This window comes from Lepidochelys olivacea, assembly GCF_965140295.1.
Source record: "Lepidochelys olivacea isolate rLepOli2 genome assembly, chromosome: 7".
NCBI classification, from domain to species: domain Eukaryota; kingdom Metazoa; phylum Chordata; order Testudines; family Cheloniidae; genus Lepidochelys; species Lepidochelys olivacea.
The window spans coordinates 51,626,758-51,649,266 of NC_140417.1; the positions used below are offsets into that span (position 1 = coordinate 51,626,758).

At 45.9% G+C, this 22,509-nt stretch overlaps 1 protein-coding gene across 34 annotated transcripts in view; it reads left to right on the top strand.

Annotated features, from left to right (window-relative positions):
• Nucleotides 1–22,509, top strand: part of IP6K1 (inositol hexakisphosphate kinase 1) — a 228,250-nt gene that overhangs the window by 155,514 nt on the left and 50,227 nt on the right. Inside the window, exon 1 of one of the 34 annotated variants that reach the window (XM_084634313.1) lies at nt 1,975–2,352. The exons of 32 other annotated variants lie outside the window; for them this stretch is intronic. The gene's annotated coding sequence lies outside the window, so the exon portion shown is untranslated. Of the gene's footprint in view, nt 1–1,974; nt 2,353–22,509 lie in introns of those variants that run through there. One more of the 34 variants, XM_084634297.1, reaches the window with a different exon arrangement.

Consider the following 22,509-nt stretch of genomic DNA (forward strand, 5'->3'; position numbering starts at 1 on the left):
AGTCTTTATGTACTTGGTAGTATATTTAGAGATGCATGTGTCTTATTAACTCTGTTTTCCTAGAGCTCCAGGAAGAAATCCCAGCCAGTGTTTCACCCTAGCTGAGATTTGGGGGGCGTGTCATAAATATAAAGGGAAGGGTAAACCCCTTTGAAATCCCTCCTGGCCAGGGGAAAGCTCCTCTCACCTGTAAAGGGTTAAGAAGCTAAAGGTAACCTCGCTGGCACCTGACCAAAATGACCAATGAGGAGACAAGATACTTTCAAAAGCTGGGAGGAGGGAGAGAAACAAAGGGTTTGTGTGTCTGTCTGTAGTCATCTCGGCCGGGGACAGAACAGGAATGGAGTCTTAGAACTTTTAGTAAGTAATCTAGCTAGGTATGTGTTAGATTATGATTTCTTTAAATGGCTGAGAAAAGAATTGTGCTGAATAGAATAACTATTTCTGTCTGTGTATCTTTTTTGTAACTTAAGGTTTTGCCTAGAGGGGTTCTCTATGTTTTTGAATCTAATTACCCTGTAAGATATATACCATCCTGATTTTACAGGGGGGATTTCTTTATTTCTATTTACTTCTATTTTTTATTAAAAGTCTTCTTGTAAAACACTGAATGCTTTTTCATTGTTCTCAGATCCAAGGGTTTGGGTTTGTGGTCACCTATGCAAATTGGTGAGGCTTTTTATCCAACATTTCCCAGGAAAGGGGGGGTGCAAGTGTTGGGAGGATTGTTCATTGTTCTTAAGATCCAAGGGTCTGGGTCTGTAGTCACCTAGGCAAATTGGTGAGGCTTTTTACCAAACCTTGTCCAGGGAGTGGGGTGCAAGGTTTTGGGAAGTATTTTGGGGGGAAGGACGCGTCCAAACAGCTCTTCCCCAGTAACCAGTATTAGTTTGGTGGTGGTAGCGGCCATTCCAAGGATAACGGGGGTAATATTTGTTACCTTGGGGAAGTTTTGACCTAAGCTGGTAAAGATAAGCTTAGGAGGTTTTTCATGCAGGTCCCCACATCTGTACCCTAGAGTTCAGAGTGGGGGAGGAACCTTGACAGTTCCCAAATTGTTCTAGACTCAGGCTAGTGTGCTCTCAGCTCCCCCCCAGTTTCTGTGCCAGCCCTTCTCCAGGTCACCACTTCTCTCCCAAGGTCAAGCTGCAGACTCCCCCACCCCTGAAACCGCTCACCATAGTCCCCAAGGGGACCCCGTTACTGCAACAGTTCTTCTTTCTGGTCACACACTACCATGGGTTAAGCGTAGCTCCTCCGCCTCCTGAAACCGCTCCTCTCTGAGCCTTCAGTACACCTGGTTCTCGTTAATCCCTCTTTCTTTTACTGCTCCCCAGTCACTTACTGCAGAAAGCGCCATCCACGGAGTGTAGTACATCCCACCTCTCCCACCAGTTGTCACCGCGTGTGGGGGAAATCAGGTTCTGGGCCTCCCCACTGACTCCCCAGCCAGCTCCAAACTGAAACTCCTTCCTACTGCCTCACCCAGCCCCTCATCCAGCCTTTGTCCAGTTCCCAGGGAGAAAGTGGCCCCAACCCCCGCCTGGGCTCAGATTAGGAAGGGCAGCTGTCATCATTTACATGGTGACCGTCAAGTATCAGCCCTCAGTGAAGTCACACCCTTACTTCCCATCACCATCTAGTATTGGTGCAATACCCCAGGGAAACGGAGGCACGCCCTGTGTTAGCAGAAGACAGTAAACTAGTAAAACCCCCATGCAACATTACCAGGTTAATACTCCCTATGCCCTCACAGGGGGTCAGAGGAAGAGGTCAGAGGGTGGACCCAATGGGTGATCAGAGGGAAGGGGTCAGAGGCCAGGTCCCATTGGGAGGGTCAGAGGGAAGAAATCTGAGGGCAGGTGGGTCCCCTTGAGGGGGTCAGAGGGCGGGTTCCAGGGGGTGTACAGAGGCGTCATGGAAAGTAGTTTAGAGCTTGTTCCCCTCATACCGCGCCGTGATTGGATGGCTTCCGATTCTGTTGGCCAATGGTCGCGGTCTCCGTAGGACAGGCGCGTCACGTGTACCTAGCGTGTGTCTGGAATCCGCCGGCGGCTCAGCTAGCGGGGCGACCCTGGTTCAAGTGTTTGAAGGACAGCTCCGTTAGCTTGTCAACGTTCTGGCGGCGCACGGGCGGGCGGGCTCGTGCTGTGATTGGTGCATCTCTCGGGGAAGCGGGGACCTGGCCGGCGCGGTTACTATGACGGCAGGCGGTGGAGTCTCCGCCTTTCCGGGCGCCGCCATCTTGTTGTTGATTCGAACGGTCAGGAGCGGGCGAGGGGGTGCCAGGACCGAGCCGGAACCGGGGGTCCCAGCGCCGCGTCCCCCGGGCGGCAGGGAGAGCCCGTCCCGGTGAGTGAGGTCGCCCGAGGGCTCAACATACACATCTTTACTAATTTAGCAGATCCATATGCACAGCTCCGAGGCGCCGGGACGGGTGGGGGAGGGGCTAGCGGGCCGGGGGGGACGCGGGGCTGGGAACGGACCGGGGCCGAGAGGCACAGTGCGGTCTTGTCTCACCGCGGCGGCGGGTGGGGATGGTTTTGCGGGGGCTTTGTTATAATGTTTCCCCAGACGTTGAAAGGACGGTTCCTTTCGTTGTTAGCACTATTTGTTTATTCAGGAGGAGGCTCTACCGGGTTTACAATCCGTGCCATGTAAATGTCAGGGACAAAACAGCGATCGTTATAACAGCGAACTTCTGTTTAACGCGACATTCTACGGGACTCTGGCCATGGGATCTCTCTGTTTGACAGGTGTTACCTTACTAGGAGCGAGCATCGTAATAACGCTGTCCTGTCTAGTGACTTATATTACATTGAGTTGAACCTCTGGTACAGAGAGGGCATGTTGATCGAATGGCAATGTTAAAAAAAAAAAAGAGACCGGTGTGCTCATTAAAGGAAGCTTTAATTCTAATAAAAGGTGCCAGCTTGACATCCTTGGAGATGCAATATGCTTGTTTGCCCATTGGGCTGGGGAATTGGACTGAGACCAACATTTGTGAACCACCAGATAGGAGTCAGGCTAGACCATGTGAGACATGGTTACTGGCTTTTGCTCAGTTCTGACCTGGACTGGATTTGAACTAGTGATGGGATCTATAACCCTTGAGAGTCTTAATGCTCTAAGCCTGCTGCCCATGTTTCTCTCTGTAAATGTGCTGTGGTATATCTGTGGTACCTTCCCAATTACCCTGTGTCATGGCATGTTGCCACCTTAGCTGCTGCTCTTCCATCCAGTCACCTGGGTTTAACTCTTCCCAAAGCTGAATCCAAAATGGCAGTTTATTTACTAATACAGCACAGATTTCATGGATGGTATGATCTTGTGTATATTGCTCTGTCTTCATTTAACAGTTTTTGTTTGTTTTGGTTGTTTTTTTTAAGAGTGAGCAAGTTAGTTTATCTGAAGTTGGCTGACAGTTTGTCATAAAAACCCCATATGCCAATATGCTTAGAGCAGGTTCTGTTTATGAGCTGTGCATATGCATCTGCTAAATTAGTAAAGATGTGTATGTTGAGTAAATGGCTCTCAGTTAGGGAATCTGTATTGCAGTTAATATGGCAAAGAGCTAGGGCTCAGATTCCTCTTTTAAAAAAATCTTTCACATCTCAGTAGTGCTAAAATCAGTCTCTTTTACCCACTTGGCAGTTTCACTGTTAAGATGACTACGTAGTTAGGGTTGAGATAGATGTCCCTAGGAGTCTGCAGCTTTCTTATGTCTTCTTCCCTGTCCCTTAGAATTCTGTAAAATATTTCTTGAGTTGTGATAGCTCAGCTCAGAGCTGAATCTTTTGTTTTCATTTCAGGGCTTTGAGTAATTAAAGTTGATGTGTTTTGGGAAAACTAAACACATGAACTGTCCATGGAGGCAACATTAGGCTGAGATTGAATTACATAAAACTCAGGGTCTCTCTTTGGTTTTTTGAGTATGCTAGGGAATGTATCTTCCCCCAAAAAGAAAAGGAGTACTTGTGGCACCTTAGAGACTAACCAATTTATTTGAGCATGAGCTTTCGTGAGCTACACGAAAGCTCATGCTCAAATAAATTGGTTAGTCTCTAAGGTGCCACAAGTACTCCTTTTCTTTTTGCGAATACAGACTAACACGGCTGTTACTCTGAAACCTATCTTCCCCCAGTATCTTCAAATGATGGTTCATACTTTCCCCATGTCCTTCAATGCAGCTTTTTACTTAGATAAGCTTCAGGCAGTCTTACACTGCTTAGGTTTGCTTCACTGGCTTACAGTTTCCTGTTTACATCTTCTGGCTTCACTTCCCATTTAAAGGTGGTAGGAGTATTTGGGACAGTATGAAATATCACCCTCTGCTCCTTCTCTGGAATCCATCACATTCCAGCTGCTTGGGGTGGTAACCACATGAATTGAAGAGGACACTGCGTGGGGAAGGCTGAAGGCTACAAGGGCAGGGGGAGATCAGAGTTACTATTGGGAGTCTCTTCTGAACAGTGTGAGATGTACCTTTCCCAGTGAGGTCCTTGGCTTGCTGCTTGCAGCAGCCAGCTCTGGTTCTTCACAACTTTCCCATGTGACAGCCTCTCCTGTTAATGAACAGTCTGTGGTTGAGATGGAGTGGGGGAAGGAGATAACCACCTGACAGTGGGCCAAGAGCCACTCAGGTGTACCTCTCCCTTGAAGCAGCATTCATCCACCAGCAACAGGCATTTGCTCAGATTCCCTGTCGCGCAGCTCTTATTTTTAGGATTAGCAGTGTAATGACCTAGCGATGCATACACAAACATCTCTTCTGCCTTGCATTTGTGCATTACTATAGGGTTTCTCAGGATATGATTCTCCAACACTAGGGCGCATGACAATACTTGGCAAATATTATTGTACTAAATTCTAGAATGTAAAATTGTTGTTCGTCTTTTGGCATTGCTTCTCCTGACAGATACTAAGAGTAAAATGACTTCCACCTTATTTTATATTGCACATTAAAACAATGTTAGAAGAATGGTAAGGTTACAAAATCAAGCATTCAGAAGTTGGGCAACACCAGCCAGACGCGACAGCAAAATGGCGGCCGTAGCCCTAGCGGGGGCCCGGTGACTGCTGCAGAGCCAGTCCCAGGCCAAACCTGAGACCCCTCACCCCCATTATTCTGGAATTTTGGAATCCACTGAAGAATATAAATTTGTGGAGACACTCATTCCACCCACCAGAATTTCTGCTCCCTCCAAACATACCCAGTACCCCATCCCGTCTAGCTGGAGAGTGCCATCAGATACTTCACCTGCCCTTCCTTCCTTTGTGAGACGTTCCTGCAGGCACAAAATTCCAGTCTATATAAGGACATCACCTGTGGCAATAGGAGGATGATTGTCATCAGGAAAATCGAAGGAGATATCTGGGCCCTGGAAGAGGAAGTTAAGGAGTTCCTCGCTTAGCTCGCTGGGAAACCACCACCTATTCAAGTCAACGAAATTACCGGCAGTTGCTGAAGGAAGACTAGCATATGGTGTAGCCAAGACATTTGGGTCAACGTTGAGTGTTGAATTTTGGGACTTGATATGTTGCTCTCATTGAAAGCAAGCTGCAACCTTCTCCATTTTCTGTTTAATTTGCAAATGTGCCAAGTTGTCAACATAACTGTTGGGCAAAATTTGAGCATTGTCCCTGGCTCTGGGGGTCTACTGCAGTGGTTCTCCACTTATTTATTATTGTGGGCCACATATGCAACCCACAATGTGTTACCTGGCCACGGGGGTCGGGTGGCAGGGCAGCGGCAGCCCTGAGCCCAGACCACCGCCTCCCATGGGGCCGGCTGGCTGTCCGGACCCCCCTCCCCTTCCCCTCACCCCATGTTGGCTGGCCTTTAGCACACAGCTGAGCTGGGTCACAGCTGTGTGCTAATTGGGCCGCATGTAGCCTGCAGCCCGCTGGTTGAGAACCGCTGGTCTACTGTGTAACAGCTCAGCAAAGCTGTACTCATTAGTTTATATAATGTGATGACTGGCATAAGGATGGCTACTTCTGTTCATGTGTTCCCACATTCTCTGAAAAGGAGTCTTGCCTCAGAAAACCCCCCAAAACAACAGAGTAAATTGTAAGGGTCCTTGGCTAGTTCTCAGATGGGCGGCCTAGAGAAAGGGAGAGTGTGAGGAAAATACAGCAGAAATCTCTGTGGGAATCCTATCAAAAACTTCGATTTACAGTTGTCATGAAGAATAGGTTGTTGCTGTCTAGAAACAGAAGGAACCTAGTCCAAGGTATGGAAAAAGTGGCTCTGGCTCAAGTAGGGAGCAGGCTGCTAACAGTGTTCTCACTGTCCTTGATGTGACTGAAGTGCGAAGCTGGAGGCTGGCCAGTGTCCCTTTTTAGGATTGCTACGACTGCTACCAGGGGTAAGGCTAAAAGCTGGAGATTGCTAGCCATGGCCGCTCCAAGCCCTGCTTTCTAGACCCCTTTCACAAGTAGTGCTTGTGCTGCTCTGTTGCTCAGATGGGGCAGAGAGACATTCTGCTCAGGACATTCAGAATTGTAAGTCACTGTTACCCCTCTGCCTCAGCAAGTGAGAGCTTTGCTGCTGCTAAGCTGTGCGTGAGCTTCCTGACACTCCAGCTTGTCTGATTGCCAGCAAACTCCTCGAGGCTCTGCCAGTCTGAACCTTGCCTTTGCAGGCAACATTCAGTGAGCGCCAGCTCCCCAGAGACATCTCCTTGCAGTGTCCAGTTCCTCTCACTGGACACTCACAGAAAGTAAGTTCACTGTCCCCAAAGAGACAGAGCACACCCCAGACCGTTCGTTTTGTTGAGGACTCACACTTGCCTTAATATAGCAGCGCTGGGATGATTTATAGTAAAACTAAGAATACCCTTATTAACCGAGAACAGAGATTTAAGTGACACTAAGCAAAAAAATAAAAAGAGGTCTACTTACAGACAGAACAAAACATGCTTTCTAGTGACTAAAACTTAATTCTAGCAAGTTATGTCTTTGCCTAAAATAGTTGCTCGCTTACAGCAAATTCAGGAGCTCCTCCCCTTCAGGCTAAGAGGATCCAACCTTCACAGGCTCTGAGGGTGCTGTTCCATATGTCTCCTAAGTGGTGGATAACTAGAATGTCTTGTTGCCTCCCCTTATGTTTTCCAGAGTCCATTATCTTTGTCTCAAGAGCCAGGAAGACTTCCTGTGGGTTTCAGACTTGGAACCCTGGTGGTGTGTTTACTAAATTGATTCCTCTGTTGCTTGTTAACTTGGTTGCCTTGTTTATCTTGTATATAATGTACTTTCTTTGTCCTCTGCCTGTAATCCAGCTGGTCAGACAGCTAATCCACATTGCTTTGTGTAGGCCAGGCTGGGTTGCCTCCCAAGCACATTTTTAAGAACACTTTTTTAGCACACCCATATAACTCTTTACACACAACCTGTGCATACAACATGCAGGGATTTTTCAGGACCAGCATGTCACCAGTTTAAATCTGATACCTTATGTGACATTTTAGAGACATTTTTATGACAACAGTTTGTTGGGGTAGTGAGCATGTCAGGCCTGAGATGAGTTACAGTATGGTGTGCCCTTTGCCAGTGGGCATTGAAGGCCTCCTGGGGACACAAGTAGCAACTCTTGTTTGTTTCTCAGCCTTCTGAGTGATGCTCTTTGGAAACTAATGCTTTTCTTGTGAGTGCAGTTCCTTTAGCTTAAGTGCTAGTTGTCAGTGCTTCCTGTGCAGACACTATCAGCTGTTACCTAGTTCTGGTCTACACTACAGACCTTGTCAGCATAACCACATTGTTTGGGGTGTGAAAAAGCCACCCCCCGATTGATGCAGCTATACTTACCTAATCACCTGTGTAGACAGCATTCTGTTGACGAGAGAGCTTCTCCCACCAACATAGCTTCTGCCTCTTGGAGGTGGATTAACTATGCCAATGGGAGAACTCTGTCAGCATAGAGCATCTTCATTTAAGCACTAGTGCAGTGTTTTAAGTGTAGACATGCCCTCAGAGTGCACAGAGAGAATGAAGTTTTGGAGGACTAAGTCAGGTTAAATTGACTTGTTTCTGTGGGCTTGTGTACACACACAATTGTACCGCTTTAACTCTACCAGTAGTTTACTAAATTTAACCAGTATAGTTAAAGTGCTACAACCTCTCTGTCCCTCTAGGTGTGGACGTGGTTCTATCAGAGTAAAGGTGCTTCTACTGGTATATCTAGTCTTGTAAGGAAAGGAGAATAGATTATACTAGGCTTTGTCTACACTACCAAGTTTTGTCGACAAAACTTATGTTGACACCCAAAAGTTGACAAAACAAAAATAGCCTAAGGGTGTTCACACTTGCTCCCTCTGTCAGCAGATCATGTCCACATTGTAGGCACCATCATCGACAGTGTGAGCAATGCACTGTGGGTATGTATCCCACAGTGTGGTGTTGTGGGAAGGCGGAGCTGATCGCTGTGCATCTTGGGAGGATTCCCTCTGAGTTCTCCCACAGCCTCCTCGGCTGCCTGGAGTGGCATCATGAATAGCTCTGGGAGCGCTCCATGCTGAGGAATGTCAGAGCAGCACAGCAGTCTCTTCTTCCTGTGTCCCTGCGACAGCAATCTGTCTGCCACTGTGTTCCTAGTGCAGGGCAGAACCGGAGCATTCCAATGATTTGCTCTTTGTTCCCCAAATGGAACAGCACACTCAGTTGTCAGATACTTCCCGCAGCTTTGAAAGGGGAGGGATGCATGCCTGCAGGGCAGCGGAGATCAAAACACTGAGCAGAGCGATCAGGGCGGGCAATGTGGGATACTGGAGGAAGCCAGTTCTGTTGACAAAACAACCAGCGGTGTCTACACTGGCTCTTTGTGGACAGTAAAGGGAGGGGAAAAGAGAAAAGTCTCTCATAGGGGTGGAAGTTTTTTGTTGCCAAAACCGGGCATTTTTTCCAACAAAAGTCGCACTGCAGTGTGTACTCTCTCACTGTTTTGTCACCAAAAGGCAGGTTTTGGCAACAAAACTTGGTAGTGTAGATAAAGCCCTAGTGTAAGACACCTTTATACTAGCATAACTGCATCCACAGTAGGACTTGTAAGGGTGTAACTATTTGTTGAAATCCTACTCCTAAGTCCTAACCAATATGTTATACCAATACAAAGCCTGCATGTGGGCCAGGTAAGTGGTGTAAAGCAGTCTGCAAGGTCCCAGGCTGTTCCTACATGCCCAGTAGGATGTCACTACATTTGGCAGAGAATAGTGTGAGTGGTTGCATCCCAGCAGACTATCGCTGTGGAGTGTGGCTGTGAACTGGCCATGTGTAAACACAGGGGAAAGTATGGTCTTAAACCTTACCAATCCAATGGCCTGTTACGCAGCTAGAGCGCAAATGAAATAGATGTTCCTCTAGTTTAAAATATCCACTCCCTTCCCCACAAAACTGTTTTTTCAGGCCAACTTCCTGCCCCCTCCGGACTGTGTTGGCTTGGCTTTGCATTCTGGCAAGTATTCACTGAAAGAACTTGCATGGCTTACTGAAGATACCTGTTTTGCTTTACACAACATGAGCATTTGCACATGTAGATGCAGCGAACATTCAGCAATGAGAAAATTGTAGCTTCTCTTCTTAGTTAAATTACATGCTAAGAGGAGCTATCAGCCGTGTATATCGTGGGTTACTCTCCAAATCACCCCTCTTCCTTGGAGGAGGCTGCAGTGATATCCTAAAATGCAAAGATAAGTCCAGTCCCTCTTTATAGTTGTTGCTTAAATATAATCAAATAGGAGCGCACCATCTTGACAATGTGACCTAGTTGGAGATTCACTCGGGAAATGCAGTTCAGCACGAGGGTGCTTGAGAGATGCGATGCTTCCAGGGTTTGAATAGTAATTCTGTTGTGTTTGAACAATTCTGGTTAGTGGGATGGTGGGTGAACCACTTCTAAATCACCCTACAATGCTAACTCTAGAACTAGGCAATAATTTGGGTATTTTTTTCTGTTTTGTGAGTTTAGCATGAGTGAAAGTTGCTGGCTTGACAGCCCTTCTGACTGAAGGTCTTTAGTCACAGATGAGATGAATCAAGCAGAGGGGCCAGGCAATGTTCCTCCACACTGCTCTACCAGTGTACCACAGTCTTCTTCCTCTAGGGTGAGAAGTAAATTCAAGCTCCAAGACCCATTTAGTCCTTGGCCCTTGATCCAGCTTACCAGTGGTTTTTGTGATTCGGGCACTTGTTTGCTAGAAACTGGCTGTCAGCACAGACTTGAGTGATAAATATTTCCGTTTTTCCACTGTATGCATCCGATGAAGTGAGCTATAGCTCACAAAAGCTTATGCTCAAATAAATTTTAGTTTCTAAGGTGCCACAAGTACTCTTCTTTTTATAATAAATATTGTTACCACAAATTCTTAGATAGTAGTGGTGCTTCATAGACAAGTAGAAAAGAAATGAGTTTCTGCCCTGTGGCACTAGCAGCCACCACTATTTTGAAATACACTAGGTAATGACCAAAGAAGGCAGTAAGCACCAGGAGAGCTTCTATAGGATGGGGAGAGAGGCAGTGCAACATTCTCTACAGAGAATGCTGCCCTGTGACTTTCATAACAGCTGACCTGTAGGGGATTTAATTGCTGATCTAAAGGTGAGAGCCATGCTCTTGCTTTTTCTCTTGCTGTCAGATGCTGAACTGCATTTTCTATGTTTCAGCCTCATCAGAGTGGATATCTGGGAAGTATCTATAACATGGGAGCTTCAGCTGAGATTGGAGTGCTGTTCATGGACGATATCAAAATAGTGATGGGTATTTCTGAAAAGTTTTAAAAATTAAGGCAAATAAGATCTGCATGGGGAACAAATATTTAATAATGGGCTCTGCAGACCAAGGTATATAACATGATCTAGTGGCTGAAAGTTGAAGCTAGACAAATTCAGATTGGAAATAAGGCCTAAATTTTTAGCAGTGAGGGTAATTATTCATTATACCAATTTACCAAGGCTTATGGTGGATCCTCCCCCATTGACAATTTTTAAATCAAGATTGGATCTTTTTCTAAAAGCTCTGCTCTAGGAATTTTTGTGGGGCAGTGTCATAAATATAAAGGGAAGGGTAAACCCCTTTGAAATCCCTCCTGCCCAGGGGAAAGCTCCTCTCACTGGTAAAGGGTTAAGAAGCTAAAGGTAACCTCGCTGGCACCTGACCAAAATGACCAATGAGGAGACAAGATACTTTCAAAAGCTGGGAGGAGGGAGAGAAACAAAGGGTCTGTGTCTGTCTGTAGTCGTCTTGGCCGGGGATAGACCAGGAATGGAGTCTTAGAACTTTTAGTAAGTAATCTAGCTAGGTATGTGTTAGATTATGATTTCTTTAAATGGCTGAGAAAAGAATTGTGCTGAATAGAATAACTATTTCTGTGTATCTTTTTTGTAACTTAAGGTTTTGCCTAGAGGGGTTCTCTATGTTTTTGAATCTAATTACCCTGTAAGATATCTACCATCCTGATTTTACAGGGGGGATTTCTTTATTTCTATTTACTTCTATTTTTTATTAAAAGTTTTCTTGTAAAAAACTGAATGCTTTTTCATTGTTCTCAGATCCAAGGGTTTGGGTCTGTGGTCACCTATGCAAATTGGTGAGGCTTTTTATCCAACATTTCCCAGGAAAGTGGGGGTGCAAGTGTTGGGAGGATTGTTCATTGTTCTTAAGATCCAAGGGTCTGGGTCTGTAGTCACCTAGGCAAATTGGTGAGGCTTTTTACCAAACCTTGTCCAGGAAGTGGGGTGCAGGGTTTTGGGAAGTATTTTGGGGGGAAAGATGCGTCCAAACAGCTCTTCCCCAGTAACCAGTATTAGTTTGGTGGTGGTAGCGGCCAGTCCAAGGACAACGGGGGGAATATTTTGTACCTTGGGGAAGTTTTGACCTAAGCTGGTAAAGATAAGCTTAGGAGGTTTTTTCATGCAGGTCCCCACATCTGTACCCTAGAGTTCAGAGTGGGGGAGGAACCTTGACAGGCAGTTTTCTGGCCTATTATATAGGAGGTCAGGGTTGATAATCACAGTGGTCCCTTCTGTTTGATTCTCAGCTCTTTGTTGTCTGTCTATTCATGGAAGTTCTGCGTACATGCTTGTAGCTCTGGTCTTCTCAGATCCGTACTGGAAGTGCTGCTACAGCAGTCTGCTGATGCCCAGTCTGTCAAAATGTTACCCTAAATGCAGTATTGTTTTAGTCAGACCCTCAAGGAGAAGGAACGTCTCTTGAAATCAGGCAGAGTGAGCTAATAACAAATGCACAGATCTTGCACAGATTCTGTTGGGTGGATGGGACCTGGCCGTGCTTCTACAGTCACCCGTATATAGTTTCTTGTTATTTACATTCACAAACACCAGAGTTGTTGCCTTTGCTTGCCTTGGCTCAAGTTCTGTACGTTTTGTTCATACACAGTATACTTAACTGGCATCTGTCCAAGGTGGATTGTTTTAAAAAATCTGATTTTAAATGCATTTTTAAATTGAGTTAAAAAACAAACAAACGCTAAACCTGTTTAAAACTAAATTTGAAGTTGCCAACCTTTAAACAATTTAACAAAGAGGGAACAATGAACACTCGTAAAATTTAACTAATGATTTGAAAGCTGCTTTTTTCTGTACAGAATCAGATGGAAAACATCTTTAACTTTTGAGGTCAAGCTTTGTAAATATGGCACAATATCTGATGCACTGCATTCAGCATCTAGATCACTTTCAGTCTTTATAATAGAGATAATATTAGTGCTTTTTTCTAAATGTCAGTACTTTCAGTTTCTGTTCCATGGAAAAGCTTTTTCCTTAACTACTTTAGGTTTCAATTTAGCAGAAATCTCTAGTTTAGTTTTTGCAATCTGTTCATCAGTCATCTAACCTTCTCAAGATTATAGCTGCTTCTAGTGGAGATTTCAGTGGGGGGAAAACTTTGGCAGTTTTATTCAATTAATAAAAAAAATTCAAACTTGTTTTGCATTTTTTTAAAGTTTAATTTCAATTTCCAAATGCACCTTGAGTCAAATCATGAGTAAAACATTAATTATATATTAAACAGCATGATGAATGATATATTTTCTATAGCAGATCAGACTCGTGGTCCCTCTAAGACCAGACAGTTTCTTCCTAAACCCTGCAAATTAAAAGTTAGTGTGTATTGTGGAGCATGGGGGTTTATATCCCTTCTGAGCTATTGCTGTCTTTGTTAATCCTTTCTAATGTAACTCTCGATTTTATCATCTGTATAAATGCTCAATCCTTTAGAGTCGTCTTAAGCTCTTGGTCTCAATATCCTATGGCAATGAATTCTACAGGCTAATTGAGCTGTATGTGTAAAGTGTTTTGTTTTACCAGTTCTAAGTTTGCATTTAATGTTTTTCCGTTTCATTCTTCTATTATGAGGGAGGATAAGGGCCTGATATACCTTTTCTGTACCTTTTGTTATTTTATATGCTGCTTTCATGGCCCTCTTATTTGTTGTCTCTAAACTAGATAGCCTGTCTTTTCAATCTCTTGTCATTCAGAAGCCTTTCCAGTCACTAATTGTCCACCTCTGAACCTCTTCTATTTCTGCAATCCTTTTTTGTGATGTGGTAAGCAGAACTGCACACAGTATTCCAGGTGAGGGCCTTGATATTGTCTCTGTTGCTCTTTTAGTAAAAGAAGACTTGGAAGAAGGTGAGACTGGGCTGAGACATTGTGCCTATCACTTTTGGGCCACTAGTTGAATTTAAACTTTAGTTGATAGTCATGGAAAATCATTGCACATCTGTTCAGCTTCTGTGAACTGAGGGAGCAAGCAGTTTCTGTTCAGAGGGCTATATCACAGATGGCACTAAACTCTCAGCAGAGAAGCCAATGATAACCTTTCAAGTGTAGACAAGCCCTTAGAGAAGAGAACTCAAAAAAAAAGTTTGTCCTTTCTTACTAGATGTTGTAATCTTCTATTTTCCATGCTGTTTAAACAGGAGGAGCATCTATTCCCCACCCTGAGACCTATCCATTCTGATCAGGATCTTGGCTTATGAGAGAAATGTCTGTCACTGTCCCGGGAAGCTTCACCTATGTTCCCCCTCCTGGGTCTAGCAAAGGCACCCACTGTAGGCTTCCGGCTCCTCAGCTGTCACCTCTCTTGTGGGGAGACCTTCTCTCACCCCCCTTCTGGCTCTCCAGGCTGCACAGTTCCCTGTTACACTGCGAATTCCCCAGCAAGTCAGACTACCTAAGCAGGTCTGCTTTGCTTTCTCCTCAGAGACTATAAACAGTATAGTTGCCCACAATTATGTTACCCCACAGCTCTTTCTAAACAAGCACATTTATTTTTAACATGAAAGCATTAGCAATAAACAAACCAACACACATGTCAATAATCACCCCCACATCTAACAAGGGCTCCAGTAGGTGAACAGTTCTTTAAACCTCAATAGAGGTTTTTCTGTGGTTACTAATTCATAACAGCTGTTAGCTCAGAACAATCACATCCATGAGTCTGAGTCCCTCCTTTTACAGTCTGTCTTTGATCTACAAAGACCTTGAATAGGTAATTAGCCAAACAGTGGTTCTCTCTGCAGGCTGTAGCTTTAAAAGGTTGGGTCTGCCTTCCTCTTGCCCTTCCTGGGAAACCCACTTATTTTGTTTCTTCCTAAAGTGCCTTCTTGTCTGGTACATTAAGATATAGTTTTTTGAAGCTCATAATACTTTCCAGCATTTGTTTACAATGTTTCTGTGTTCCCTGTAAGCTGCGTGCTTGGGTGCCTGTGCAGGAGAGATTCAAATGCTGCCCAGCTGATTAGAGAGCGTGCACAGTTGGCAGCATGTGTTCAGGTGCCCCTCCCCCCATGTTGCTCCATCCATCTGGCTGTGCAGAGCAGAGTAGGGGTGCTGATGTCAGGGTGTCTCCCCGCCCCGTACCCCATCTCTGCAGAGCTGGGCAGAGGGGACAGCGTGGCTCAGGAGGACTCTGAGCTGCTGAGATCTGAATGGTGAGTGACTGAGTGCCTTTCTTAAAGAGACAGTGCACTGTTTCTGAGATTTCACCAGCAGCCAGCTCACACAGTCTCTGTCTGTTACACACACACTCTCTCTCTCCCCCATGTACCCCATCCCCACAGAGCAGGGGAGGGGAGGCAACAGGGCTCAGGACGGAGTAGAGGAGCTTTCTGTGAGTATCTTAGAGACCATGCACAGCTTTTCCCCATCAGCCAGCGCACGTGCACACAGTGTCTCTGTGACACACTCACCTCCCAACAGATACTAGTAGTATTGTTGTGGTTACTTCTTGGTACTTCCTGCAATACACATATATTCTCTGTAATTCTATTCTTTCGAAGTGTGTTATTTTAGTGTTTTGACTGGTCTATGCATGTCATAATTTTTATTTCTCTCTTACACTTAAATTGAATTCTTTGGGTAGTGAGTTCTAAAATGTCTAACCTGTCCTGGCTGGAGTAATTATCCCTATGGTAACTTTTTAAAAAATATATATTATATCTAGGTTTTTTGTTTTTTGTGATGGTGCACATGCACACGTTACCTCGGTGCACATAACAAATTTTATTCCACACATGGACGGAAAAATTTAGAGGGAACATTGCCATGTGCCCCTCTGGCCGCCCCCAGGGAAGTTACATACAATCTAACAACAACATGTAAACTTTGCATTTATAATACATTGGATTCCATAGCTAGTTCAACTGAAATCAATAATTTGTCCCAAAGATATTGCAAGAAATGGCCATATCAGTTAGTCTATATTTATCCCATGGGAATGACAGAGAGAGAGGCTACAGCCTAAATGTTCTGAGTTACTGCAGGGTGCAGTGGGAGCTGAAGGAGTGCTATTTCAGAGAAGCATAGCTGTGTGGGGCCACTTAGATGGGTGAGTAAACACTGAGTTGGAAAAAGTGCACTGGCATGGCAGGGTATACGTTGGGGCACTTGCTATCTAACTACAGTGGTGTGAGGAGTGTTGATAGAACTCTGGCTGGAGTATTAAAAGGGCTGTTCCCTTGGGAGGGTGAATAAACAGGCAAGAGCGTGAGATGCATGTGTAAGGGCCCCCGATGACCCCAGGGCTGAAGCCCTGTGTCATGGAGTCACCAGGGCGATGCTCTGGAACTACTCCATACGAAGCCAGTCAGGACTTTGGGGGAAGCATGCCTCCTCTCTCTGAGCATACTGTCTCCAAAGCAAGCAACTTACACAGCTTCGACTTTACTGGTTCAGACCTCTGAGCATTCAGCATCCCGTTCCACGTGTGCTTCCCACAATGAGTCCGCCTGAATGGGGCTCCTGGGGAAGCCAGAGGGCCCTGAATCCCAACTCCGCAGTCAAACATGACTCTCAGCCAGTTGGTAAAACAGAAGGTTTATTAGTCAACAGGAACACAGCGTAGAACAGAACTTATTAGCACAGAAATCAGTGACTTTCAGCCAAGTCCATCTTGGGGGGGGGAGGGGAGCCCAGAGCCAGGACTCTGGCTCGCCCCCTGCTCCCCAAGCCAGCTGAGACTGACTCGCTTCCAGCTGCCTGGCCCCTGCCCTGCCTGTTGCTCCTCCTCCGGCCTTTGTCTCACTTCCTGGGCCAAGAGTCACCTGGTCGCATCCCCCTCCTGGGTCTCGGGTTACGAAGGGGTGGCCATAGCATCTATGCAGGCAGCTGGAGCAGCTTCTGGAAAAGTCACACACCCTTATTCCCACCACCTAGACGTTGGTGCGATACACAGGGGAACTGAGGCACACACAGCATTCATGGAAAACAGTAAGTATCACATAGGGTCACATACAACATAACGGGGAAATCCCCACTTTGTGTCACCCTGTCAACAAGGAACACTTCCCCTCCTCCACCACCTCCTGTGCACGTCTGTCTTTAGAGCCCAGACTGTTAGGCTGAAGCACTGCAGGCAGAAGATAGCAAATGAATGCAGTACTAGTGCCTGACTTGAAACTTGTATAGCTTATGGTTCAGTAAATACCAAACTTAATTGTTCTTCATTATGAAACATTTACTATCTTGCTCAGCTTGTAAAACTTTGAAGAGTCTCCTCTCTTGTGCTGTTACTCAGGTGAAACAGCTGCAGACTAAGGACTGTCGCTTTTGGGCCCACTGAGTCGTGGGATCGCATTATTATGGAAGTCTGGGATGACAAGCAGTGGCTGCAGAACTTTCGGATGAGGAAATCCACCTTCCTGGAACTGTGTGCTGAGCTCACTAGAGTCCTGTGGCACAAGGACACCCAAATGAGAGCTGCCCTCTTGGTGGAGAAGTGTGTGGTGATTGCAGTATGGAAGCTGGTGAATTCAGACTTCTACTGGTTGGTCGCAAATCAGTTTGGAGTTGGGAACTCGACTGTTGGGGCTGCATTAATGCAAGTGTGCAGGGCTGTAACTCTGGGAAATGTGCGTGAAATAGCGCATGACTTTTGTAGCGCATGTGCGTGAAATAGCACATGGAGGGGCAATAGATGGCATGCATATTCCAATTTTAGCATGGGACCACCTTGCGACGGAGTACATCAATAGAAAAGGGTATTTCTCCATGGTATTGCAAGAGCTTGTGGATCACTGCGGGCATTTCACTGACTTCAGTGTGGGGTGGTTGGAAAGGTTCATGACACATGTATCTTTAGGAACTCCAACCTGTACAGAAAGCTGCAAGCAGGGGCTTTCTTTCCAGACCAGAAGATTACCATGGGGGATGTTGAAATGTCCACAGTGATCCTGGGAGACCTGGCGTACCCTTTAATGCCACAGCTCATGAAGTCTTACATGGGCAACCTGGGTAGCAGTAAGCAGTTCAACAATAGGCTGAGTAGGTGCAGGATGACCAGGGAATGTGCATTTGACAGATTAAAGGTGTGCTGGTGATGCCTTTATTGCAGGTTAGACCTCCATGAGAATAATATTCCCATGGTCATAGCTGTATGTTTCACGTTGCACAATATTTGTGAAGGAAAGGGTGAAAAATTTGCTCGGGGTTGACTGCTGAGGCAAAACGCCTGGCTGCTGCTTTTGAGCAGCCAGATACAAGGGCTAGTAGAGGGGCACAATGGGGGCAATTTGAATTAGAGGGGCTTTGATGGAGCACTTTGAAGATGAGAACCAGTAATGTATGTTGCTATGCTCTGGATTGCAATGCTTAATGAAATTGAGTTTTGTAAGGAAGCACTCGAGATTTTTGTGGCCTAGATTTAATGTAAGCAAGTGATTTAACTGCTTGTGTATCTGTTGCTGCTATCTGCTATCACAATTTGCAGGAAACAGAGTTCTTATAATTCAAAACACCTCACAGACACGCAATTTCTGGAGGGGAGAGGAAGTACCAGGGGAGGGCTGACTTTCAGAGCTGTGCGTAAGTCCAGCTATCATTTGAAAAGGTGTCCGGAGGTGGAGTGAACGGGACAGGAAGAAGTCCCACACAGCGGAAAGGAATTTGCGGGTGGAGTTTGGGGAGGGCATGGGAAAGAATTCTGAATGTGCTGAAGGAGAGGGTGGGCACGCATCTGCTCTGTCTGGAGGGTTATGAGGAACCGTTTGCTTCTCCATAACTTTAATCATCCTCTTGGTTGCATCCCTAGCGTAGGCCTGCCTTTCGATTTCCCTCCACTGCCTGCATTCCCTTTTTTCTGCATCTGAGCATTGCATCACCTCCTGGAACATGTCTTCCTTGCTCCATCTTGGGCGTTTTCTTATCCAGCAGAGATGCCCCGCCGATGTGTAGGGAGTGCCTCTGAAGGCCACATCTGCAGAAGCACAAGGAAAATTATACAGAAGCATGATTGTTAAGTAGCATGGGGCACGGGTCACTTGCTGGAGGATTCTCTGCTCCTTGAAGTCTTTAAACTACTATTTGAGGACTTCAATAGCAGAGATATAGGTGTGAGGTTTTTTGCAGGAGTGCTGGGTGAAATTCTGCGGCCTGCGTTGTGCAGGAGGTCAGATTAGATGATCATAATGGTCCCTTCTGACCTAAATATCTATGAATCTAAGTATATGCACAACATTGAAACAGTACAGTAAAATACACGTCTAGTACCATATCAACCACTTTTTCACTGACCTGTGACAAGCACGCATGCGGGCGAACACCCCAAGCATGGTGAGTTTACCCTGGGGTGGGGGGCATTGTATGTGGGGAGAAAAGCAATATGAAAGGGTCGTGGAGCAGTTGACTAGGGACAGTATTCTAAATTTTCCCACCCTTTTCCACAGGCAGGTGTCATTATACTAGATATCTCACTCCTGAGAGTAAGTAGGAGCAAGGGTGCATCTACTGCATACTTGCAGTTTCTTCCCTGATCTCTATGCTGCTCGCCTATGTGCCTCTTTGGTCCCTGCATAAGTGATTGCAGAATGGCACGGGAAACTTTGCTTCAATGGGGGAAGGAACAAAGCAGTTCTGTCAAGGAACTTTCCTCCAGGAAAGTTTCTTTGAGATCTCTTCGGAGGATTCCTGTGAAATCTTGGTGTGCATCAACACCCTGTTCCGCCATACTGCTTAGCTGCATGGGGAAATGTCCAGCACACAGAAAACCGGCCAACCTTGTACATTTCTATGCCTTCAACCCACCTCCGCACTTCACAAAGCAAAACCACTTACCCAGGGGTCTCCTCTTCTGCTTCTTTCTCACCAAAGTGTGACTGCTGAGACTGGTTAGACACCTCCGGAGTGGAGAACAGCTCCTGACTGGACACACCACTGGGCAACATTGCTGTGGGTTCCACATGGTCATCTGCCTCCCCCTCTTCGTCAATGACTTCGTTTTCTAGATTAGGTCCACTTTCTGCTGGCTCCTGCCCTGCCGAAGTATCCACAGGGAGGTGGGGTCGCCGCTGAGGATCGTGACCAACTCCTTATAGAAATGGCAGGTCTTCAGCACAGCACCGGAGTGATGGTTTGTCTCCCTTGCATTCTGATATGCCTGCCTCAGCACCTCAATCTTTGCTCTGCACTGCAGTGTGTCCTGATCATAGTCTTTTTCACACAAGCTTTGCGAAATCGGCCCGTATCAATATTCTTATGACTGGAGTGCAGCTGGGACTGCACAGCTTCCTCTTCCCAAATACAGAGCAGATCCAACAGCTCTCCAGTGCTCCAAGCAGGAGAGTATTTGCCGTGTGGAGCTGCCATTGTCAGCTGGGAAGATGTGATGTGAGCTCTCTATGCCGAGCAAACAAAAAGTGAAATTTCACTGGGGCTTTGAAGGAGGAGGGGCCAATGGTTGCTTATCTGTCTGTAGGGCAGCGGAGTTGGAGCTGCTGACCAGAACAGTCAGGATCGGCATTGTGGGACACCTTCTGAAGGCCAGTTAAATCAATAAAATCAAGCATGGTGTCTACAGTGGCACTTTGGGGACAAAACTTTTGCGTAAAAAAAACCCCTGTGACTCTCGTCGAGGTTTTATTTTGTCACCGAAACTGAGGAGTTTTGTCGCCAAAAGTGGCATTGCAGAGTGTACACCTCCACTGTTTCGTCTCCAAAAGCTGCCTTTTGTGGAAAAAACTCTACAGTTTAGAGAAGGTCTTAGCCTCAGATTGTCACTGGGTTCCATGGATATGGATTGGGGAGTTCACACCTCCTTGTAGCTATTGGCTTCGATAATCAGCACTTTATCATGGTGAAGGGAAATCACAGCCCTTCTGTCCCAGCCCACCCTCTCCTTAGAACTTGTCTACATGGGGAAGTAATCCTGGGATCAGGTAGTGGTGTGAATTTAAAGTGGTATAGTTACACTGGTATAACTGCCCATGTGGACATTCTTATCCAAATTCTGATAAGGCATTCTGACTGGGAGAACTCTTTTCCTACAAAGGAATGAGAGCAGCATGATAGTTGCATGTAGAGATACGAACTGCAACATTTCACAGCATTCTCTGTAGATTAATGGGGGAGGGTTTGGAAGTGGTGGTTCATGTCAAGGAAGTTCCGGCCCAGGAAGCTTTCAAACAGTCCTTCCTTTCCTCATGAATGTCATCACGTTGCCACCCTGTGATAGTAACTGGATGATGGGTAACACTTACAAGGCGCTACTTGCTAACCTTTGTCAGCCAGTGCTTATCAATAGGATGTTTCATACCAGCATAGGCATCTATGTTCTGTGTCCAGTGGCTTTTTCGACATCAAGGAAAGGACCTCCAGTACATTCTGCCTGGTTTCATTTAGAGTCATCTGTGTGTATGTGAACTTGTATGTCAGTTTGGCTGAGTGGTTCTCTAGGCCTTTTTGGAGATGTCACAGTCATATAGGAACTCTGTGTTGCCTAGCTCAGACCTTATCACTCTCCTACACAGTCCCTATGCTCCTCAAGTCCAGCAGGAGAGGGACTAAAGCTTACTGAGAGCAGAGGCAGGATCGAGGATGGCTAGATGGAGAGTGAAGAGAGGCGGTTGTGTGAGGGAGAAGGTGATGATTAAGGATACAATGAGGTCATGAGTTTCCAGGACCTCCGTGACTTTTTCTAGGGCAGGGCTGGAGCTGCTGTCAGCCCTGTGGCTGCCAGAACAGTGGATCAGAAGCCAGCCCTGGTCCACCAGCCATTGGAGCTGCCCACATGGCTGGAGCAGCTACAAGCCCTGGCAGTGCTCTGTTTTTGTGTGTCACCCACCCACCCCCCTCCTGGGTGTTTTTAATAAAAGTCAGGAACAAGTCACAGGTTTCCGCCAATTTTTGTTTATTGCTTGTGACCTGTCCCTGACTTACAAAAAATACCTGTGACAGAATCTTCCTTAGTGATGTTTTAAATGCCCTCGCCTCCAAAGGGCTGAGCTGCTCATTTGCCAGCAGATTGTGGGGTTTTTGGTCACGTTTAACTCACTTGCCAGTGTAAGCTGAACTGGGAGCTGTCCAGTAGTCCATTTTTTCTTAAGTGTTTCTAATGTGCTCAATGCTTTACTCTGTGGGTGCTGATGGACTGTCTTGTGATATTGTGTGTGCACAGGCCTGAACTAGTGTAACTTCTTTTGTTTCATCAAAATGTATAGCTTTTGAGGTCACTCTTCATTGAGTGCATTGTAGTTTGGTTAGTAGGGATACTAGAATTGACCTTGGTAGGTAGGTGTCCACAAGCACACTTATAGTCATGTATGCACAGTCCTGTGGTGAGGGCATGAAAACAGCAACAGGAGCAAAATAATAAAAAATATTAGATTTTTCATTATCTTGAGTTAAAAAAATCACACTATCAATTTCTCATTTAGGCTATACTTAGGGTTACATTTAGTGTATTGCGCAGCAGAATTGAGCATTGTTCCAGATCCGTTACAAGTAATTACGGTGGCACAGGCTGTCTTGCTTAGCATAGGTTTATAAATAGGAGTTTCCGTTGCTCAAGATGATGCCCCTGTTCTTTCCATTTTTTGAAAGCAGTGTTCTCCAGCCTTTTTACACACATCACTTTTTGAATTTAAGTGCAACCCAGGATCTACTCCACCTGTTCCCCGAAGGCCCACCCTGCTCCATCTTCCCCTCTCTCTGTCGCTCGCTCTCCCTCACCCTCACTCACTTTCCTTGAGCTAGGACGGAGTTGGGAGGGGGTACAGGCCC